Genomic DNA, 22649 nt, shown 5'->3' on the forward strand with positions numbered 1-22649 from the left:
GTTTTCAGCTCCTTTGTCGACGATCAAGTGACCATAGGTGTGTAAGTTCATTTCTGGGTCTTCAATCCTATTCCATTGGGCCACTTGCCTGTCTGTCACTGTGCCAATACCATGCAGTTTTTAACACTATTGCTCTGTAGTATTGCTTGAGGTCTGGGATACTGATTCCCCCAGAAGTTTTTTTACTGTTGAGAATAGTTTTAACTATCCTGGGTTTCTTGTTATTCCAGATACATTTGAGAATTGCTTTTTCTAACTCTGTGAAGAACTGAGTTGGGATTTTGATGGGGATTGCATTGAATCTGTATATTGCTTTTGGCAAGATGGCCATTTTAACTATATTAATCCTGCCAATCCACGAGCATGGAAGATTTTTCCATTTTCTGAGGTCTTCTTCGATTTCCTTCTTCAGAGACCTGAAGTTCTTGTCATATAGATCTTTCACTTGCTTGGTTAGAATCACACCAAGATACTTTATATTGTTTGTGGCTATTGTGAAGGGTGTCATTTCCCTAACTTCTTTCTCAGCCTGCTTATCCTTTGAGTATTGGATTTGCTTGAGTTGATTTTATAACCAGCCACTTTGCTGAAGTTGTTTATCAGCTGTAGTTCTCTGGTTGAGTTTTTTGGGTCACTTAAGTATACTATCATATAATCTGCAAATAGTGATAATTTGACTTCTTCCTTTCCAATTTGTATCCCTTTGACCTACTTATGTTGTCTAATTACTCTAGCTAGAACTTCAAGTACTATATTGAAAAGATATGGAGAGAGGTGGCAGCCCTGTCTAGTCCCTAATTTTAGTGGGATTGCTTCAAGTTTCTCTCCATTTAGTTTGATGTTGGCTACTGGTTTGCTGTATATTGCTTTAACTATGTTTAGGTATGGGCCTTGAATTCCTGTCCTTTCCAAGACTTTTAGCATGAAAGGATGCTGAATTTTGTCAAATGCTTTTTCAGCATCTAATGAAATGATCAGATGGTTTTTTTCTTTGAGTTTGTTTATGTAGTGGATTGCATTGTTGGATTTCCTTATAGTGAACCATCCCTGCATCCCTGGGATGAAGCCCACTTGATCGTGGTGGATGATCATTTTGATTCTTGGTGTTCTTGGATTCGGTTGGCAAGAATTTTATTTAGTATTTTTGCATCGATATTCATAAGGGAAATTGTGCTTTCTAAAAACTCCCCTTCTCCATGGAGGAAGGATCTGCAGGAAGTAAAGATTACAAGGTTACAAGCACTAATACAGTGGTTCACAACCATTGCTGTGAACCTAACCCTAATACAGTTTCTCAGGTTTTATTTACCCTAACCATAAAATTATCTTTCATTACATCTTTTTTTTCCAAAAAAGAATTTTTTATTGAAATTTCAAATGCTAAAACCTTTCCCGGTTTCCACCTCTGCTCGAAAACCCCCAACCCCTCCTCCTGTCCCTTGCCTCCAAGTATATGCCCCTCCATCCAACCCACTCCCACCTCCTTCCCCTGTATTTCCCTACGCTGGGGCATCTATTGAGCTTTCATAGATAGGTCCAAGGACCGCTCCTCCCACTGATGCTCGACAAGGCCTTCCTCTGTCACATTTTTTGGTTGGAACCATGTGTACCCTTTGGCTGATTGTTTAGTCCCTGGAAGCCCTGGAGTGTCTGGGTGGCCGACATCGGTTGTTCTTTCCCTGGGGCTGTAAACCCATTCAGCTACTCTGGACCACCCTCCAGCTCCTCCATTGGGGACCCTACTCTTTATGTGTAAAGCTCTGGCAGGAACCCTCAAAGACAACCATGATATGCTCTTTTTGGTGTGCACTTCTCATGGGAGCAATTATGGAGACAAAGTGTGGAGCAGAGACTGTACTAAAGGCCACCCAGAGACTGCCCTACCTGGGTATTCATCCTATAAACAGTCACCGAACCCCAACACTATTATGGACTGTAAGAAGTGCATACCAAAAGGAGCCTGTTATGGAAGCCTCAGGAGGGGCCCTATCAGATACAGAGGCAGATGCTGGCAGCCAACCATTGGACTGGGCGTGAGGTCCCCAATGGAGGAGTTGGAGGGCAGACTGGAGGAGCTGAAAGGGTTTTCATTACATCTTTTTTTTTTTTTTTTTTTCTGAGACAGGGTTTCTCTGTGTAGCCCTGGCTGTCCTGGAACTCACTCTGTAGACCAGGCTGGCCTCAAACTCTTCTGAGTTCTGCCTGCCTCTGCCTCCCAGAGTGCTGGGATTACAGGTGTGCGCCACCACCGCTTGGCTTTTCATTACATCTTAACTCTAAATTTTGCAACTGTTAAGAATCTTAGCTTAAGTATCTGCAGGATATATGATATGCAACCCCCATGAAAGGGTTGGTTGTGGCCTCACACTGGGGTCGTGCCCCACAGGATGAGAACCACAGGGTTAGTGCCTCCCAGGAACAGTGATCTTGAGCTTGCTTCCTGTATGCTGCACCCCAGTCCACCAGCTACAGACTGTAGGTAGCCCTCCCTTGCCTCAGCCCTTTGAGAGGGAGTCTAGATGCAAAGATTGACAGCCTTGTCCCTGGCCTCTGAGTGCTGTATCTCACTCTTCTCTGATTGGACTCTCAGAGCCAAGAAATAGCTATTTGAGGACCAGTCTTAATCGTAAGCCACAACTTCTTGAGAACTGGAGGAAATCATCTACGGAAACTTTACGTGGTGCACAAAGCTTGAGTTTCTGGGACCTGATGGCAGACACGGGATTGAGAGCCCACACTTTCTTTTAATAGACAGTTTCTGCCATTCCACAGAGGATCTCTCAGCTTAACTTTGGCTTTGAACAGGAACTTGGCCTTGCAGAACTGGGGTCCCACCCCTTCAAAACTGTTAGAGTGCATGCTGTGACACTGCAGAGATGAGGTACAACACAAACTCTGCCTGCTGGCTCAGCAGTGTGGCTCCTGGGTTCCTGGCATCTTCCCTTCTGTTGGTCCCGGGCCCTGTGCTTCTAACACACAATTCCGTCCCCTCATTACCTGAAGTGGAAATCCAGTCGTGCCTTTAAGGACCCGTTGCCCATCCCTCACATTTCCAGCCAGAAATGTGGCTGAGGGTTTTGAGGTAGTTCTCACTTTGTGACTGGTCCTCCTGTGGTTATTCCTGGTTTCGTCTCCTCTTTGTACCTGTTAAAGCCAAGCCTACTGGCTCTTACACGTCATGGTCTCTCACTCCCATCATCCTTCAGGAGAAAAATCAGAGTAGGCTTATCCTCACAGCTCTGCCAAACCTAATAGCAGCTGTCAGTTTGTAAATGCTTCCTCTTCGTTGTTTCTACTTCTGATTTTAGATCCTGGATGGTTTTGCTTAGCTCCTTCACTTGAATGTTTGTGTTTTCCTGTAATTCTTTAAGAGATTTTTGTGTTTCCTTTTTCATGACCTCAGCCTGTTGACCAAAGTTCTCCTGTATTTCTTTAAGAGATTTTTGTGTACCTTGGTCTTCTTGTGTGACTTCCAACAGTGGGAATGGGGGCTGTCCCCGAATATTTTGACTGCTTTTGGGAACCTTTTCTTCCAAGATGTTTTTTTTTTTCCAGCCTTCATACTAAAGAAGGTGCCTAGTATTACTGGAACTTGGTCACATTTATCTCACTATTTATTACTACCAGTATTTTGAGATCTGAGGGTTTATTTGTAATGATGCTGTTACATTAATATAAAGAAAAGTGAAGGACTGGAGATAGTTCAGCAATTAAGAAGCACTTGCTGCTCCTGCTGAAGATGTGGGTTAAATTCCCAATATCCACATTACATATGTGTAGGCAACATACTCATATACAGCCGGGCGGTGGTGGCGCACACCTGTAATGCCAGCACTCTGGGAGGCAGAGGCAGGCAGATTTCTGAGTTCGAAGCCAGCCTGGTCTACAGAGTGAGTTCCAGGACACCCAGGTCTATACAGAGAAACCCTGTCTCGAAAAAAAAAAAAAACCAAAGAAACAAAAAATACTCATATACATAAAATTTGGAAAGTATTTAAGGAAATAAGATAGTTTATTTTGGAGATACTTTGAGTGTCCATGGCCTGGAAACAGGGACTTGCTTTACCTCCAAATCCATGTTCCTGTGTGGAAGAAGTTTCATAAAGTTTTTAAAATGTTTTGGTGGGAACATCAGAGAAGCATGTACAGTGGCATGTACAGAAGGAAGTTTCCCATAGGTCCAAGAAACTCTCTGATGGTATTCTTAGCTTTGGGTTAGTGGAAGTTAGTGGTTTTTTGTTAATAGATTCCGAAAGGTTTCCATCAGTCACAAGATGTTAGTTCGGACACATATGAAAGACAGGAATCGACAGATGTTCAGGAGGAATGGAGGATAAGGTAATTAACCTCTGGACCTGCAATATCCAATCTTTCCATAGGACTGAAATTTTAATCAACTAATCAGTCTCTGCAGAAAGTTTCTTTTCTGGAATTCATCTTTCACAGTCAGACACAGCTTCTTCTCAGGAGTTTTCATTCATGGTTCCCCTTATTAGTCAAGAATCAAAGTTTGTGCATGTGGTGGCTACATATAATTTATTAAATATTATAAGGCCCCTTATATCTAGGAAGGGTCATTTTCTCGGATGTGATGTCGATGAGCCTGCAGCAATCTCAAGATTAGGGGGAATAGCTGACAAAAGCCATTAATAAAAATAGGTCTTAGATCATTTCAAAACTCTTTGCTATTATGTTCCAGATCTAAATTATTTTGACATTCTCCGTATGCTCTCTGACATAGCAATTGAATGTGACATAAGATCACTATACTTAAAATTAAGAAATCAAAATTTGACCTAATGGAATAAAGATAACAAATAAAACCAATATCTAAAATCACCAAACATTCCCATTTTTTTTCAGAAGACTGACAATACAGTTCCCCTGTATTTACAGTTGTTTACAATGAACTATCTTATATTTAAATGGTTAGAAATGGAATTTTCAAAGGAAACACTGTAGTATTTCTGTTATTATTAAAACACCAAATTGTTTAATTAACTTCTTAATAATGGCCAAATGTACTATATAGCATTTTAGATACTAATTAAATCAAGAAACATCAGTACCTAAAATATAAAATACTACAAATATTATTGGATATTGTTATATTTTGTATAATTTGGATAAGAAGTAATCCAAGTCTTTGAGTAACTCTATCTACAATAAACAGACTTATAGTTTAATTTAGAAACTAGTTTTTGTTTTATCTAAATTATCCTGAATGATGAAAATATAACATAATATGTACTTGTATATTTATAAATATAATGAAAAACTTGAATCTTTTGAACCTTAGTTTTGAATAAGTTAGAGGTTTAGGGTAAGCAAACAAAAATCTATAATCAAATGAAATGACATGACATTTCCATTTGTAACTTCATTAAAATCAAAACTAACATTATATTATCATTTATAAATATACCAAGTAGAATAATAGATGTCATATTTTTAAAAAATTTACAAAAATAATATTCAGGAAACATTTTCAAAGTCCATATTAATGTGCTTTTAGATGATGTGATAAAGTTCACTACCTCCTAAGAGTGAATTAGAAGTATCTGGAGACAATCCTGATCTTTGAATCATTTATATAATATTCTTTTAGTTGATGAAATCATCTTTTGTTGTCCTTTGAAAAATTCCATATAAATGATTTTGAACTTTAGTTATCAATAATTAAAAGTCTTTTACAATACGGTGTTATTTTTATCTAATAGACAAAATCTTATACACAGATTTTAATATTTGTCCAGCATAAGTTTATAATCACCATTAGGAATGTTTTAAGTAATTATTATTCCCTAAACAGAATGTTCTTTATACTTAAAATAGTGACTGGCAATCTATGCTGCAAAAGGCTTATGCAATGGAAAATCATCTTATTTTCTACATTCTTTGTTTACATTCCAAATTCTTTCCCCTTTCCCAGTTCTCCCCTCCCCATATGTCCCATAAGCCTTCTCTACACCCATACTCCAATCACCTCCCTCCTTTTTCTCTGTCCTGTTACTCCCCTAAAAAATTAAAATTTAATCATAGGTTTTAAATGTCCATTTAGAGAAAAAACACTAAAAATATACCAATAGTTAAGAAACTGTTATAGACCCTGAGATTTCACCTTACACCAGTCAGAATGGCTAAGATTAAAAATTCAGGAGACGGCAGATGTTGGAGAGGATGTGGAGAAAGAGGAACACTCCTCCACTGCTGGTGGGGTTGCAAATTGGTATAACCACTCTGGAAATCAGTCTGGCGGTTCCTCCGAAAACTGGGCACCTCACTTCCAGAAGATCCTGCTATACCACTCCTGGGCATATACCCAGAGGATTTCCCAGTATGTAATAAGGATACATGCTCCACTATGTTCATAGCAGCCCTATTTATAATAGCCAGATGCTGGAAAGATCCCAGGTATCCCTCAACAGAAGAGTAGATGCAAAAAAATGTGGTATATCTACACAATGGAGTACTATTCAGCCATTAGAAACAATGAATTCATGAAATTCTTAGGCAAATGGATGGAGCTGGAGAACATCATACTAAGTGAGGTAACCCAGACTCAAAAGGTGAATCATGGTATGCACTCACTAATAAGTGGATATTAACCTAGAAAACTGGAATACTCAAAACATAATCCACACATCAAATGAGGTACAAGAAGAAAGGAGGAGTGGCCCCTCGTTCTGGAAAGACTCAGTAAAGCAGTATAGGGCAAAACCAGAACGGGGAAGTGGGAAGGGGTGAGGGGGAGAACAGGGGGAGAGAAGGGGGCTGATGGGACTTTCAGGGAGTGAGGGGCTAGAAAAGGGGAAATCATTTGAAATGTAAATAAAAAATATATCAATAAAAAAAGAAACTGTTGTAGAAAATCAAGCATTGTATCTCAAGGTATTAAATTACCTTTTAAAATGTTTAATCCACATATTATTTTAGCTTAGGTGCACCATGTTTATTTTTAAGCATATTTTATAACACATCTTTATCTTAACATTATGATTGGTTATTACAAAATTTAGAAAAAATTTAATAAGGTAATTTTAAATGAAAGCTCAGTTAACTATATCTAAAACACAAAAAAAACATGGAATTTTAGATAACAGTTATAAACATGGGAAAGTGCATTAATACATTTTGTTTTCTTAACAAATTTTCAATTATTTTTTAAAGATTTTTAAATTAAGTTGCTATAACATGTACCTGGAACTATTTTTATTATAAAAACATTTTCTTTTTATTAGTGTTAATAAGGAATTGAAAGTAGGATAAGGCATGTAGAGCAGGATGTTGTTTGGCATTCATGGCCATAATATTTTAGTGAAAAGATGAATAATGTAAAATATATCACTGTAAGACTCTAAAATGTCTGGGAAAGCCTCAAAGTAGGTTTTCAAAATAACAATTTCAAATTATTCAGGGGTCTCTCTTACTCTCTCTTTCTTTATAAAATAAGAATATCGAAAACTCCATTTCTTTCTTTTTAAAGAGGCAATAATGATTTTTTAAAAATATTCCTTGAAATGTTTGTGTTCATATATTCACTAACATATGTTATTCTTTTAATCTTTGGAATAAAGAGTTTAGTATCTCTAGGGAGAATAGGAAAAGCTTACCAAGGAGGAGGAATATCTTAAAGTTAATTTATACCCTTCAGTAACAGAAATCATGTTATAAAACCAGAATTCAGATAAGGATAAAGTGTATAACATCTTGGCCAGTGTTGTATGATTATGTACATCTTGTCCTTAAAAGCAGATTTAAAATTTATAGATTTAAAAATTCATGTTCATTGTCCCAATGCAAGATTTAGAAGGATTTCCAATCTCAAATTTTTATCTAACTGGTTACATTGATTACATATACTTTTGTCTTTTATCTTTGTTTTTTTTAAGTTTCAGTTCACTATGAGCCAAAATGAAACTGAAGCTATTTCATGGAGCCCATTGAGCTCATCACTCAGACACAATTTACAGTAAATTCAAAGCAGTTATTCTTCCTGGCTAGGCCTACTCGGGTATTTGAGACTTGAGTGTAGCCCTGAACATTTAGAACAGTGTTTCTCAACCTGTGGTCAAAATCCTTTGGGGAGTTGAATGACATTTTCACAGGAGTTGCTTGAGATCACAGGAGAAAAAACCCAGATATTTATATTATGAATCATAATAGTAGTAAACTTACAGTTATGAAGTAGAAATGAAAATAATTTTTTAGTTGAGGATTACCACAATATAAGGAATTGTATTAAAGAGTCAAGGCATTGCAAAGGTGAGAACAACTGACTTAGAACACAGGGCTTATAAAAACAAACCCTACATTCTGGTATTTTGCTCTGAAGCTGCAAGGGTAAATTGTGGAGTCATGGGGTGTGATAGACAGCTTGGTCCCTGGTGAAGCTCAGGCTTAAAACCCTGGTGACCCAAAAGGTAATCATAGCCTGCAAGAATGGTAGGCGTTTGGCCATACTCCTTGGGCCCCTGGCTCCTGTCACATAGCTACAGACCCCCATAGTCCCTCTGAGAGAGGTCTGTGGCCATCAGTCACATAGGATCAGTGCCCCAAGCCCTCCCACATGCAGATAAGCTCTCAGACCAAGCCAATGGGAAGAACCTGCTCTCAGACCCTGACCCATCCCAAAACTGTATATAAGAATCCTATCCAGAAGGAATAGAGGTGTGTGTGAACTAATCCATCTCTGAGAGCTTCATTCATAAGAGCTGTAACACTGCCTCTTGGGAAAAGAGTGTCTCCACTGCCTCACTGGAGTCACTAGTCACTAGTCACTAGTTGGCTTCTCATCAGCCCAGCCCAGTGCAGTTTGATATGGAGCAGCAACTGAGAGAGCAACAGCAGCTGAGGCAGTGGAGACACTTTCCCTTCCTGCTCTCACTCTCTCCCCCTTTACCTGAACCCTTGCACCGAGCAGGGCCAGAGATCTCCTTGGAAAGCCTCCAGTTCACAGGCTCACATTAGGTTGCACTAGTCAAGCAGTTTACCAGAAGCTAAGATAAGCTGTTAGCTGGAGATGGCGGTTTGCAAAGTAGGAAAGTAGGATAGGTTAGCTGGGGTGTCTTTGTCTTGGATCCTATAATCAAACTGGGCATTTTCCAAAGGACTCTCCATCAAAGAGGTTAATTTCTAGTTAAACCTGAAATGGCCTAAGCACGAATATGAGATGAAGAACATCTGTATTGTCTTGAACTGTCACAAACAACTTTAGTTTACATATTTACTTATTTACTTATAAATTAATGTGGCAACAGGTATATTATGTAAAAATAAACCATAACTGAATATAGACAGTTTATATGCATAGCCATACATAAGATATATTTTAATAAACCATGATTTTGAATGTTACTGTTTATCTGGATCATAATTTTTATAACCCTAATTGTGAAAAGGAAACTAATGTGGAGATTTTAATAAACTTATAAATCTATTAACTTATATAATCTAACCTTAATAAAATCTTACATTTAACAGTTTTATATTTTTATTTTGAAGAAATCACAGACATTTTTGGTTACACATTATATAAACTAGCTATACAAGTGCCCTGTCACTGTCCATTGAGTCCTATTTATACCCTTTCCAAATATCAAATGTCTTCCCATGGGTCTGGCCTCAGCAAAACATGTGAGCCTGCCTTAGAAAACACCACATGACTCTTCCTTAATGAAACAGCATGTCTGCATCACATGACACAACCAGAAACTCACTTCAATCAAGTATGTGCACATCCATGAATTCCTGGTCAAGGTACAGTTACACACAACATTGACTCAACATTATCTGGGTTTTAGTCTCATTATGTAAGGTGTTTTGAGAAGTTGCTAGAATTGTTTGAAATCTCTTGCAAGGAGACAAATTCCTCCTCCAATTGGTGCCCTTTCTTTCCCATTCCCATTATCCTTATGGATATATCCCATTCTTGATACTCAATATATCCTGTTAGAATCTTTATATCAGCCAAACTAGTTACACAAGGAAGGAAGAGGTTTTATGAAGATACTCCCCAGAAAAGCGAAGTGATATATACATGTGTGTGTGTGTGTGTGTGTATATATATATATATATATATATATGAATGAATCAGTAGCAGACTATGGATGAGTCTAGGAAATGTCTATTTTTTGTTAGTGACACTCAAACATTTAGTGGATTTCATGTTTGAAAAACTGAAGTCTAGGAATAAAGAACCCATGTATAACATGATCCATCAGACAAATAACAGACAGGGAAACTCCCTAATAGTTAAGTTGGGTCTCAGCATAAATCCCCAGGAATATTTGGGTGGGAACAAACTCACTTCATTTGGTTATATTTTACAGCCTGAGGGGTTCCCCTAAGCTGTAGGGACCTCCTCTCAGGGAGATTTTGGGATTTAAGGCTGAAAGGAATTTTAGTACTAGTTTGTATAATAAAGGCATTTTAAGCATGAGACTTAAAAGGAGAAAGTGTTCAAGGAGACTTCTAAGATATATGACTTAAAGACTTCTATGATATATGACTCATGTTTCTCTGCAAAGGCATGAGTAGGGAGATATTTTAGAATTTATATTCTGTTTTCATATAAACTCTAAAATGTTTTTATTTTTTTATTTGGGCATCTCATTCAACTCATGTAATTTTTTTCCATTTTTTTATTGATATATTTTTTATTTACATTTCAAATGATTTCCCCTTTTCTGGGTCCCCACTCCCCACAAATCCCATAAGCCCTCTTCTGTCCCCCTGTTCTTCCATCCACCCCTTCCCACTTCCCTGTTCTGGAATTCCCCTATACTCTTGCACTGAGTCTTTCCAGAACCAGGGGCCACTCCTCCATTCTTTTTGGACATCATTTAATTTGTGGATTATGTCCTGGGTATTCAAAGTTTCTAGGCTAATATTCACTTATCAGTGAGTGCATACCATGATTGATCTTTTGAGACTGGGTTACCTCACTTAGTATGATGTTCTCCAGCTCCATCCATTTGTCTAAGAATTTCATGAATTCATTGTTTCTAATGGCTGAATAGTACTCCATTGTGTAAACATACCACATTTTTTGTATCCATTCCTCCATTGAAGGACACCTAGGTTCTTTCCAGCTTCTGGCTACTACAAATAGGGCTGCTATGAACATAGTGGAGCATGTGTCCTTATTGCATGCTGAAGAATCCTCTGGATATATGCCCAGCAGTGGTATAGCAGGGTCCTCAGGAAGTGTCATGCCCAGTTTTCTGAGGAACTGCCAGACTGATTTCCAAAGTGGTTGCACCATCTTGCTATCCCACCAGCAGTGGAGGAGTGTTACTCTTTCTCCACATCCTCGCCAGCAACTGCTGTCTCCTGATTTTTTGACCTTAGTCATTCTGACTGGTGTGAGGTGAAATCTCAGGGTTGTTTTGATTTGCATTTCCCTAATGATTAATGATGTTGAACATTTCTTAAGGTGTTTCTCAGCTCTCCGAAGTTCTTCATGTGAAAATCTTCACCAACCCTAAATCCGACAGAGGGCTAATATCTAATATATACAAAGAACTCAAGAAAATAGAACCTAGAGAACCAAATAACCCCATTAAAAAGTGGGGTACAAAGCTAATCAACTCATGTATTTTTAAAGGTTTTAAAAATAACTAGGCTGGGCAATGGTGGCAAACACCTTTAATCCCAGCACTTGGGAGGCAGAGGCAAGTGAATTTCTGAGTTCGAGGCCAGCCTGGTCTACAGAGTGAGTTCCAGAACAGCCAGGGCTATACAGAGAAACCCTGTCTTGAAAAAACAAAACAAAACAAAACAAAAAAACAAATGAAATACAACCCAAAAAACCTAATTACCAATTGTTTCAGTTAATTTTGTTAACCAGAATTTTATATTTTAATTAAAAGACTGCCTGTTTGTATGTGTGTGTGTGGTTTTTTTTTTTTTTTTTTTTTTTTTTTTTTTTTTTTTTTTTTTTTTACAAAACCTCTACAAAGGAATTTTAACAGCTCAAGATATAAACCACTTTGGAAGATATTTAGATCTTTTTTTTCCCCAAATACTTGTAGGTTAATAATTATCATACATAAAGCCAGCTAGACTAACTCATGTGTGAGTGTATGTGTGTGTGAGAGAGACAGCGATAGGGGAGGGAGGGAGGGAGGGAAGGGGAGAGAGAGAGGTGGGGAGAGACTATGGGCATAGTGTCTGCTCTGTCTACTGCAAACAATGTTGTCAAAATGTGCTAGTTCTGAAACTGTCTGGGCTGCAGGTTCTGCATTTAGTGTTTGGTAAGCCCTGTTCTCTATAAGTGATGGAAATTATGTAACAAATGGAAAGCAGTTGAGATTATGACTGTCACATATAAGATTTTTATATAAAACCTTTCCCCTCTGCTGCCTCATGCCTGCAATTTTTGAACAGTATTTTTTCTGTCCTTATTCAAGACATCAGGAAGATAGGTGAAGAGTCATTTGGCATCTCTCCTTTAAAGTTAATTAATCATTTTGATAATGAAAAAACAGATACACTTTTCTGTCTCTGTGATTTTAAAGTCAATGTTCACTTCAGGACTTACTGAGGTTCTCTGACTTGCCTCCCAGTAAAAAGTGCTTCCATCTTTGAGTGGATGGTAAATAAATATGTTTGACTGCCTTGAGACACGTGTGTGAGAGCTGGAACTGGGCTTAATGTCTTAATCCCAGCTGCTTCCTGAGACAGGGTTGTTCACTAAGTTTGGAGCTCACTAATGTGTATGAGTGGACTAGCCAGCAAGCCAAAAAGAAGGAGCACCATATCTATCTATCTATCTATCTATCTATCTATCTATCTATCTATCTATCTATCTATCTATCTATCTATCTATCTTCTATCATCTGTCTATCATCTATTTGTCTATCTATCCATCTGTCTATCTATCCATCTATCCGTCTATCTATCTATCTATCTATCTATCTATCTATCTATCTATCTATCTATCTATCTATCTATCTATCTGTCTATCTTCTGTCTATCATCTATCATCTATTTGTCTATCTATCCATCTATCTATCCATCTGTCTATCTATCCGTTTATCTATCTATCTATCTATCTATCTATCTATCTATCTATCTATCTATCTATCTATCTATCTGTCTGTCTATCTTCTGTCTATCTATCATCTGTCTATCATCTATTTGTCTATCTATCCATCTATCTATCCATCTGTCTATCTATCCGTCTATCTATCTATCTATCTATCTATCTATCTATCTATCTATCTATCTATCTGCCTATCTTCTGTCTATCTATCATCTGTCTATCATCTATTTGTCTATCTATCCATCTATCTATCCATCTGTCTATCTATCCATCTATCTATCTATCTATCTATCTATCTATCTATCTGTCTGTCTGTCTATCTTCTGTCTATCTATCATCTGTCTATAATCTATTTGCCTATCTATCCATCTATCTATCCATCTGTCTATCTATCCGTCTATCTATCTATCTATCTATCTATCTATCTGTCTATCTTCTGTCTATCTATCATCTGTCTATAATCTATTTGCCTATCTATCCATCTATCTATCCATCTGTCTATCTATCCGTCTATCTATCTATCTGTCTATCTATCTATCTATCTATCTACCTATCTATCTATCTTCTGTCTATCATCTATTTGTCTATCTATCCATCTATCTATCCATCTGTCTATCCGTCTATCTATCTGTCTATCTATCTTCTGTCTATCTATCATCTGTCTATCTATCATCTATTTGTCTATCTATCCATCTATCTATCCATCTATCTATCCATCTGTCTATCTATCCGTCTATCTATCTATCTATCTATCTATCTATCTATCTATCTATCTATCTATCTATCTATCTATCATCTGTCTATCATCTGCCTATCTATCATCTATTTGTCTATCTATCCGTCTATCTTTCCATCTGTCTATCTATCTATCTATCTATCTATCTATCTATCTATCTATCTATCATCTATCTATCATCTGCCTATCTATCATCTATTTGTTATCTATCCATCTATCTTTCCATCTGTCTATCTATCCATCTGTCTATCTATCTATCTATCTATCTATCTATCTATCTATCTATCATCTGTCTATCTATCTATCATCTATCATCTGCTTGTCTATCTATCCTTCTGTCTATCTATCTATCTATCTATCATCTGTCTATCTATCTATCATGTCTATCATCTATCTGTCTATCTATCCTTCTGTCTATCTATCTATCTATCTATCTATCTATCTATCTATCTATCTATGCAGCATGAAGCTCCAAGAAGCCACCACCTGCTTTTGAAAGTGAGAGCTTATGGACTGAACTTGGATACTCATGCTTCGGCCATGAGAATTTTATCAACTAAGCCATCTCCATACCCATGTGCCCCTCCTGCATATTAAAGCATGCCCTCTACATGAAGTGTGTGTCTCACTGAGGCCCAGCAGAAGCAAGTAAAGAAAGATATTCCTGCCTACATACCACAAAGAAATTTGTGAAAACTACATCAAGGCTTTATGGTTGGTTGCTCAGCACAAGACAAGAAAAATGTTCTCCATTTAAACTGAATAATTTTAATAGTAGCAATTCAGGTGCTGTGAGACACAACCTGAGAACTGAGACTTAAACTTTCAGTTCACCCAAAGAGAGGTGATAAGCATCTCTGCCATTACCTTGGGTTCTAAATGTCACAGTAGTGGCTTCTGCATAGCACTCAACAAAATAAAATAAATTTCCACACATTCATATTTTTATAAAGTTGACCTAACCCCTGACACAGCCTGGCAATCTTCCCTGACTTTTTTCCTATGAAATGACTTTAAGTATTTTTATTCTTTTTTTTTGTTTATAAGAAATTTGTATGTTAATTTTATTTCATAATTTATTATCTACTAATTTTTTTACTTTGCAAGAAAAATTCTGGTTCAACTGAATTGGAATAGCTCTTTTTTCCCTCCCTCCCTCCTTTCCATTTTTTTCATTGAAAATAGTCTTCCTAAAAAGCAACCATCAAATTGGGAAAGGATATTCACCAACCCCACATCTGATAGAGGGCTAATATCTAATATATACAAAGAACTCAAGAAGTTAGACCCCAGGGAACCAAATAACCCTATTAAAAATGGGGTACAGATCTTAACAAAGAATTTTCACCTGAAGAAATTCGGATGGCCGAGAGGCACCTTAAGAAGTGCTCAACATCATTAGTCATTAGGGAAATGCAAATCAAAACAACCCTGAGATTTCTTCACCTTACACCAGTCAGAATGGCTAAGGTCAAAAACTCAGGAGACAGCAGGTGTTGGTGAGGATGTGGAGAAAGAGGAACACTCCTCCACTGCTGATGGGGTTGTAAGATGGTACAACTACTTTGGAAATCAGTCTGGAGGTTCCTCAGAAAACTGGACATGACACTTCCGGAGGACCCTGCTATACCTCTCCTGGGCATATACCCAAAGGATTCCAGGGCATGCAACAAGGACACATGCTCCATTATGTTCATAGCAGCCTTATTTATAATAGCCAGAAGCTGGAAAGAACCCAGATGCCCCTCAAAGGAGGAATGGATGCAGAAAATGTGGTATATTTACACAATGGAATACTACTCAGCAATTAAAAACAATGAATTCATGAAATTTTTAGGCAAATGGTTTGATCTGGAAAATATCATCCTAAGTGAGGTAACCCAATCACAAAATAATTCACATGGAATGTAATCTCTGATAAGTGGATATTAATTAGCCCAGAAGCCCTGACTACCCAAGGCACAAATCGTATAACAAATGACACCCAGGAAGAAGTATGGAGAGGGTCCTGATCCTGGAAAGGATTGATCTAGCATTGGAGGGGAATATAAGGACAGAGAAAAAGGAGGGAGGTGATTGGAGAATGGATGGAGAGAAGAAGGTTTATGGGACATATGGGGAGGGGGGATCCGGGAAAGGGGAAATCATTTGGAATGTAAACAAAGAATATAGAAAATAAAAATATTTTTTTTTAAAAAGGAAAATAGAGTCTTCTTTCATATAATACATTCCAACTACAGTTTTCCCTCTCTCCACTCCCCCAAGCTATCTGCCCAGTCTCACAGCCCCTCCCCCCCAGCCCACTCCCCCTCCATTTTCTTTTCAGAAAAGAGCAGACCTCTCAGAGCCAACAGCCAAACAGGTCAAGATGCAATAATATTAGGCAAAAAACCCTCATGCTGAGGCTGGACTAGGTAAACCAATAGGCAGAAAGGACTCCAAAGAACTGGCAAAAGAATCAGTGACACACTTGCTCCCACTGTTAGTGTGCGGTAAGTAGACCATGCCACCACACAGAACTGGTAAGGTTGAGTGAGCCCAAACCGAGTGAAACTCTGAACTGAGTACTGTAGGAGTGGCCAGCTCCCTGCCAAACTCTACCTGCTCTGGAACATGTAACCATGACATCCTGATGAAGGGAAAATGACAGTCACTTGTAATCCTTCCCCATGCTAATAGAACAACACTAGCATCTCAAACTGAGTCAAGGAGATACATCTTCCCCTTGATCCCACCCTACCTTCCAATGTTTATAAAGTTCCTATCCACATGGAATAAAGTGTACAAGTTTTTTCACTGAGAATCATTGGTGAGTGCTTGTTTTACTGAGTTGGAGCACATTGTGGAAGAGTTTTCTCTCCTGAAGCATTCATCGCTGGACCTTAGACACAGCTGGCAGGCTGGGCTCATGCCGGTTGTCCCTGCTGCCCTGAACCAGCCACCATCCCTGTGCTGACATTGGTGCTGCCACAGTAGCAGGCAAGACCTGGGGCGCCAGCTACCGACCTTGTGCAAGCTTCCCTTCTGAGAGCTCTAACACTTTGGCCATTTACTACTGGACCAGAGACCCACTGCACCCCTGGTTCCACTGAGGACAAGTTAGGAGCCCCACAAAAACATCAAGTTAACATCCATAATGACAGTATCCCCGAGGCCCTGGTGCAGGCCACATGCTTGCCGCCTCCCTTTCTGTGAACTCACATGAGCTTACTTGATTCAGTTGGTCATATGCTCCTGGCATCCTCCATCGCCTCCGATTCTGACAATCTCTCCTCCCCCCAGTCCTCCAATTTCTGAAGGAACAAGACGTTCAATTTAGCCTCTCTTTCTGCATAACATCTGGCTGTGGGTCTCTGCACGTACTCACATATACTGCCAGAGGAAGCTAACATGATGACTGGACATGCCAGTGGTGAGAAGCTACTCTACAGACTACAGAAAGATAAACTTAAGAGATCAACCCAGCCGTAAAACCCTTGCCCAACAATTTGTCCTGCCTGGAACATGTGCTGGGGCAACAGGGGCACAGAATGTGTGGGAGTGGACAACCAGTGACTGGTTTAACTTCAGGCATGTGTAATGAGAAGGAGCCAATGCCCTACACTGCCTGAATGGCCTAGAACCAGAGGCTGGTTAGCCCAGAGATGCAGGGAAGAACCAAATGTGACTGGAAAAAAAGTTCAGTGAAACAATTCCCAATGATATCCTACTATACTCTGACTTCAAGTAAGACCTGTGGTCTCATTCCAACAGTCTCCAATCTCAGACACTCCTCCCTAGGGAGAAGTGAAATGTGCCTTGCTGTCTTCAACTACCCAAGCACTCCCAAGGTGAAAGGCAGACAAAGAAATATGTGTGTGGGGGAAGTCATCAGGTTCCCAGTACAAGCTAGAAACCTAGCCTCTGCTGCCCTGAGACAGAGCACGTTTCATTGTTCTAGAAGGCCTTGTGATGCCCCAGGAGGAAGTGGGCGTGATTCACTCACACCATTCTTTCTGTATTTCTGTATTGTTCCCTCATTTACGCTTGGGATCATAGTGACTCCTATTAGGGAGAATTACACACACACACACCTTTCTCTTCAGTTGAGCCCATCCCTATCAATCCCAGGAGATCTCACTGTGGAGAATCACTTTACAAACCTCTACAAACTACTGCACAAAGGGGTAACTTCAGCCTGTCAGTTTTCATGGCCTCCCAGAGCTATGGAGATGAGGCTTTGTAAGATGGCCCTCCTTCTCTGTTCACCTTTGGGTCCAGAATATGGCTTTCCAAAGGTTCTACTTGGATTTGCAGATGTTACTGGGGATGATTAGCTTGTTCCTATCAGCCCAGCAATCCTTTCTCACATGACAGGAGAATGCAGATCCTGGGGCAGTGATATCCCTTAGAATTTGTGAGGGCATATGTGTATACCTTGTATGTACAGGTGTTTGCAATGCCCAGAAGAGGGTATACAGTCCCCTAGAGATGGAAGCAATGTGAACTATTAGGACACATTAAGCTATTAATACTGAAAATGAAATGAATAATCATAATGTGTCTCAGCATAATAGGAATGGAGTAGTTTAGTCTCTGAAGCACATGTCTAACCTCAACTTTTTCAAATTATGTGGGAACATTAGTAAACGTGGGATCATTTAGATTTTTAAGCCTCTTCTCTCCACTGAGAAGTGATTTCGATAATTTGTTTCTTGTATGATGGGGATACATGTGTAGAATACCACGTCTGTTGTTGTATCTATCTTGTACTTAAAGTATCATTTATTAATGTGTACACTTTAACTTTGCTGTCCATATTTTTCACCTAAAAAAATTCTACCAGAAGTGCTACATTCAAGGTCAGGAAAAAAAAGAAAAGATAAGACTTTCCCTGAAGATAATTGCAAGGCATATAGAAAAAATATTTTGTTGAATACAACATCGCCCATTTATTATTTCTTCAGGAAGTAGAGACCTTATTGTACTCTCTGCAATAATGAGAGTTTCTCAGAGAATCTATCACTGCATATGTGATACCTCCTGCTTCTTTCACTACACATTTCTAGTAAAAAGGGTGATAATTCCTCTATCAGCAGGTATTAAGATTGTGTTTGTGTAAAGCATGAACCTTTAAAAAGATACCTGCTTCTCAATGATTTAATTTTTTATACATACTTTAATGCTATAAGCAAAAGCCAGGATACATCTCTGACATCATTGAAAACACAAGGAATAAGTGAAAACAATTGTTGAAAGCTTAATATTTTTAGAATATCTTTCTTTTATATTTCCTAGCCTTTTCTTAATCTATTTCATATTATCTTACTAAATATCTTCAAATACTTAGAACATTTCCTATTAATCCAAATATTTTGAGCACTCAACTTGATAAACAGCAGTGAAGGCTCAGTCTACAAAACCTATCTGTATACATTTTTCTCAAAAAGGTAACATTTTTCTCAAAGAACCTCAAAAGTTACCAACAATTTGCTTGAGTATAACATGCAAAAATATTAACAGACCTCTTCATTCACATAGCAGAGGCTACCTGATATCTCACTAGCGAGGAGAATTGCTCTACTTGGACTTAGAATGTCCCTTGGCTTTGCCCTTAGTGCCAGCCTTGGCTGCAGCTTTGGCTTGCTCTTCCTCTTCAATCAAAGCCTGTTCATAACGAGATGAATAAACACCGGGCATGTTTTCATTGATCTTCGCCAAAAATTCCACCACTTTTACCTGGCTGGTTTCAGCATAGGCTCTTGGTCCCCACAGGAACTCATAGGATGGAGGATCACTGTTAGGAACCAGAGTATACTGTAGGTATTGTTCTTGCACCAGATCTTCAGTGATGAGCTTCCTGATATCCCCAAAGATGAGGTGTGAGATCCCATCATAGACTCCTAACATATTTAGGAAGTGCCAGACCTCCTTCTCTGGGGCACAGTAGTTATTTAAGTAGATCACACTTAAGAGAGGGATTAGAATGCCTTTAGTAGGAAGACCCAGATCACTGCTCCCACTTCCATCATCCTGGAAATCTAGCTTACTGACAAGCTCATAGGATTGGCCATGGGGCTGGATTTCTTTCAACTCAAGACCAAAAACCATATCCAATCGATAGGATGCTTTCTTGAGGATCTCAGGGAAGTGCACCTTGAACCTTCTGTTGATAACTTTGAGCATTTCTCCCTTCCTCATGGGCTGCTTCACTTTGTACTTGCAGAGCATGTACTCCATCAGCATTCCTGTCTTCCTTGTCAGAACATCCATCTGTGGGCTTCCAGTGGCGAGTGGGGCCCTGGGAAAACTCTTCTTTTCATCTCCTTGGCTCTGGTCACCTTTACCAGACCTTCTGTGGGCCAGGACTTTGTCGCCAGTGTTGCTTGGTGCTGAGCTTTGAGACTGCTGTGGAAAGCCAGCTGCAGAAGTGCTTGGCCTAGCATCTCCTGAACCTTGATCAGAGCAGGAAGGTGACTCCACTTTCTCTGCTGCCTTGGCTTGAGCATCCTTGAGCCCCTGGGCCTCTTCCTGCAATTGGCGACGTTTTTCACGAGCACGGGCCTTGCTCTTCTGTCCCCTGGGCATGATGGCTGTTGTCAGGGACAGTAGGTGACTGAGATACCTGAATCAGGAAAATAATTTATTATGAGTATTTTGTGCTTGCTCAAACCATTCTGGCTTTTGCCAATTCTTACCCACTTTCTCCCAGATTATGATAGCATCAATGTTCTAAAACTCACTGTATTCCTTGCCTTCTGGTCACCTTCCACATACTGCTTACGTAAATAGTCTCAAAACTGCAATAGTAGCACTGATATTTTAACAGGAACCCACACCTCTGTAACTGGCTTTAAGACTGCAGTAAAAATAAATCATACCTGGTATTATAAGGTTATTCAACTACCTATGGCTAGTGAGGGCAAGGACCTTAGATAGAATGTATGATTGCCACATTCCTATCCCAGTATAACACCTAATTTCATTCTAAATGCATATCTTTATACCTACAGATAAGCAGAGTTCTTACTCCCCCATTAAAGAAACTTCTTTTTGAAGCAGACAGACAGTATTACAAAAAGCCACAACTTCTTAAAACACTGAAGACAACTGACCATGGAGTGCCAATTGGTAAATCTAAAACAAAACCCCTGCTCAGAGTATACACTGCAGAATATGGCAAATACTAAAATTAATATTGTTACACATAACAATATACAAAATATATATATGTATATGCTCTTATACATGCAATAATAATAATTAGAGAAAATACACCATGAATTTGAGAGTGAGTAGGGGAGACATGAAAGGAGTTGGAGGGAGCGGGAAAATGATATAAATACAATGCACATAAATGAAATAAAAATAATGAAAATAAAAACAACCATTGCACTGAAGACGCAGATAGGCAAATGGTTGTAAGTTCAAGGACATAGTGGTCTACATTGGGGATTCCAAAACAGCCAGATCTACATACAAAAAACCTGTCTAAAAAATAGAAAAAAACAAACAACCAAAAAAAGCAGGGTACACTCGTAAACTCAGTGCAGAGATAAGTGGCTCCATGGGACCTACAAGTCAGGCTAACCTATTTAAAGCTTTAACTCAGCGAGTCACCTGTTTGGCCTCTGGTTTTCACAAGCTTGTACATTGACAGGAAACAGATGAACAAAGATGTGAGGGAATGCTGAAAGTCCCAACTCTAACCTCTGTCCTCTTGGGCTGACAATGCCCTGGGAACAGTGACTAGCTAGTCAGGTTCACAGGTTCTGGTCATACTATAGGACCTGGGCTTTAGGTGGCCTCCTTATTTCTGGAAGTGATTCCCCACATTCATATATCGTCACTGAAGTTAGGGACTACACACCAAGGGTAAAGTGGGCCTGCGTCTATGCACCGGGTTGCAGTTTGCATTCAAGTAGGAATCCCACTCAGACATTTTAAACTGACACCTTAGCCGGGCAGTGGTGGCACACGCCTGTAATCCCAGCACTCTGGGAGGCTGAGGCAGACAGTTTTCTGAGTTTGAGGCCAGCCTGGTCTACAGAGTGAGTTCCAGGACAGCCAGGGCTACACAGAGAAGCCCAGTCTCGAAAAAACAAAACAAAACAAAAATCAAAACAAAATGAAAACAAAACAAAACAAAAAACAACCCCCCAAAACCTGACACCTTGCCATTGCCTGCATTCATTTGACTAAGTTATGAGAACTGGTGTCAAATTCCACACATGGAGCCTTGTAAGGTAATCATCCTGTCCCCCTCTTCCCTCTCCCACTGCTGCATTTCCTCACTCCCTTTCCCTGCCTCCTGGTCAGCTTCCCACTATCCTCTTATTTCTAACAGTACATGACAGTTTTGGAGAGAGGCTTTAACTCTTTCACATATTTACTTATATTTAATAACCAGTGCTTCTACCCCTCTAGGATTTCAATCTAGGGCTTCAGAAATGCTAAGGAAATTCTGAGCTGGTTTTCCAGTCTCTACCTATTTTATTTTTACTGATATTATTATTATTATTACTATTACTATTTTGGTACATGGGTACTTTTTTTTCCTTTTAAAATGGGCATCCAAACTTCACAATATACTGAAGCAGTCCCTACTCCCTTGTGTGCATATTGTGTTGTCTTTTAAAGGAGGCACCCAAACCTCAAGATATTCCAAAGCAGGGACTGTCCACTCACACATACTGTATGGGTCTTTTTCATGTGTTTTTTAAAGAGGACATCCAGACCACTCATACATACCGTTGGTCTTTTTCTTTTTCTTTTTTTTAAAAAGAGGGTACCTAAACCTCGTGATATTCTGTTGGAGGCCTGCCCCCTCCACTGTAGTCGTCTTTTTTTTAAAACAAAAAAAGTATACCCAAACCTTGCAACATT

General features: G+C 39.1%; 1 pseudogene; it reads right to left on the reverse strand.

The window, feature by feature from the left end:
- Nucleotides 1-19325: 19325 nt before the first annotated feature.
- On the reverse strand, nucleotides 19326-20351 carry LOC127674457 (melanoma-associated antigen B4-like; annotated as a pseudogene).
- Between the last annotated feature and the right edge of the window lie 2298 nt (nucleotides 20352-22649).

This window comes from Apodemus sylvaticus, chromosome X (assembly GCF_947179515.1).
Source record: "Apodemus sylvaticus chromosome X, mApoSyl1.1, whole genome shotgun sequence".
Lineage (NCBI taxonomy): Eukaryota > Metazoa > Chordata > Mammalia > Rodentia > Muridae > Apodemus > Apodemus sylvaticus.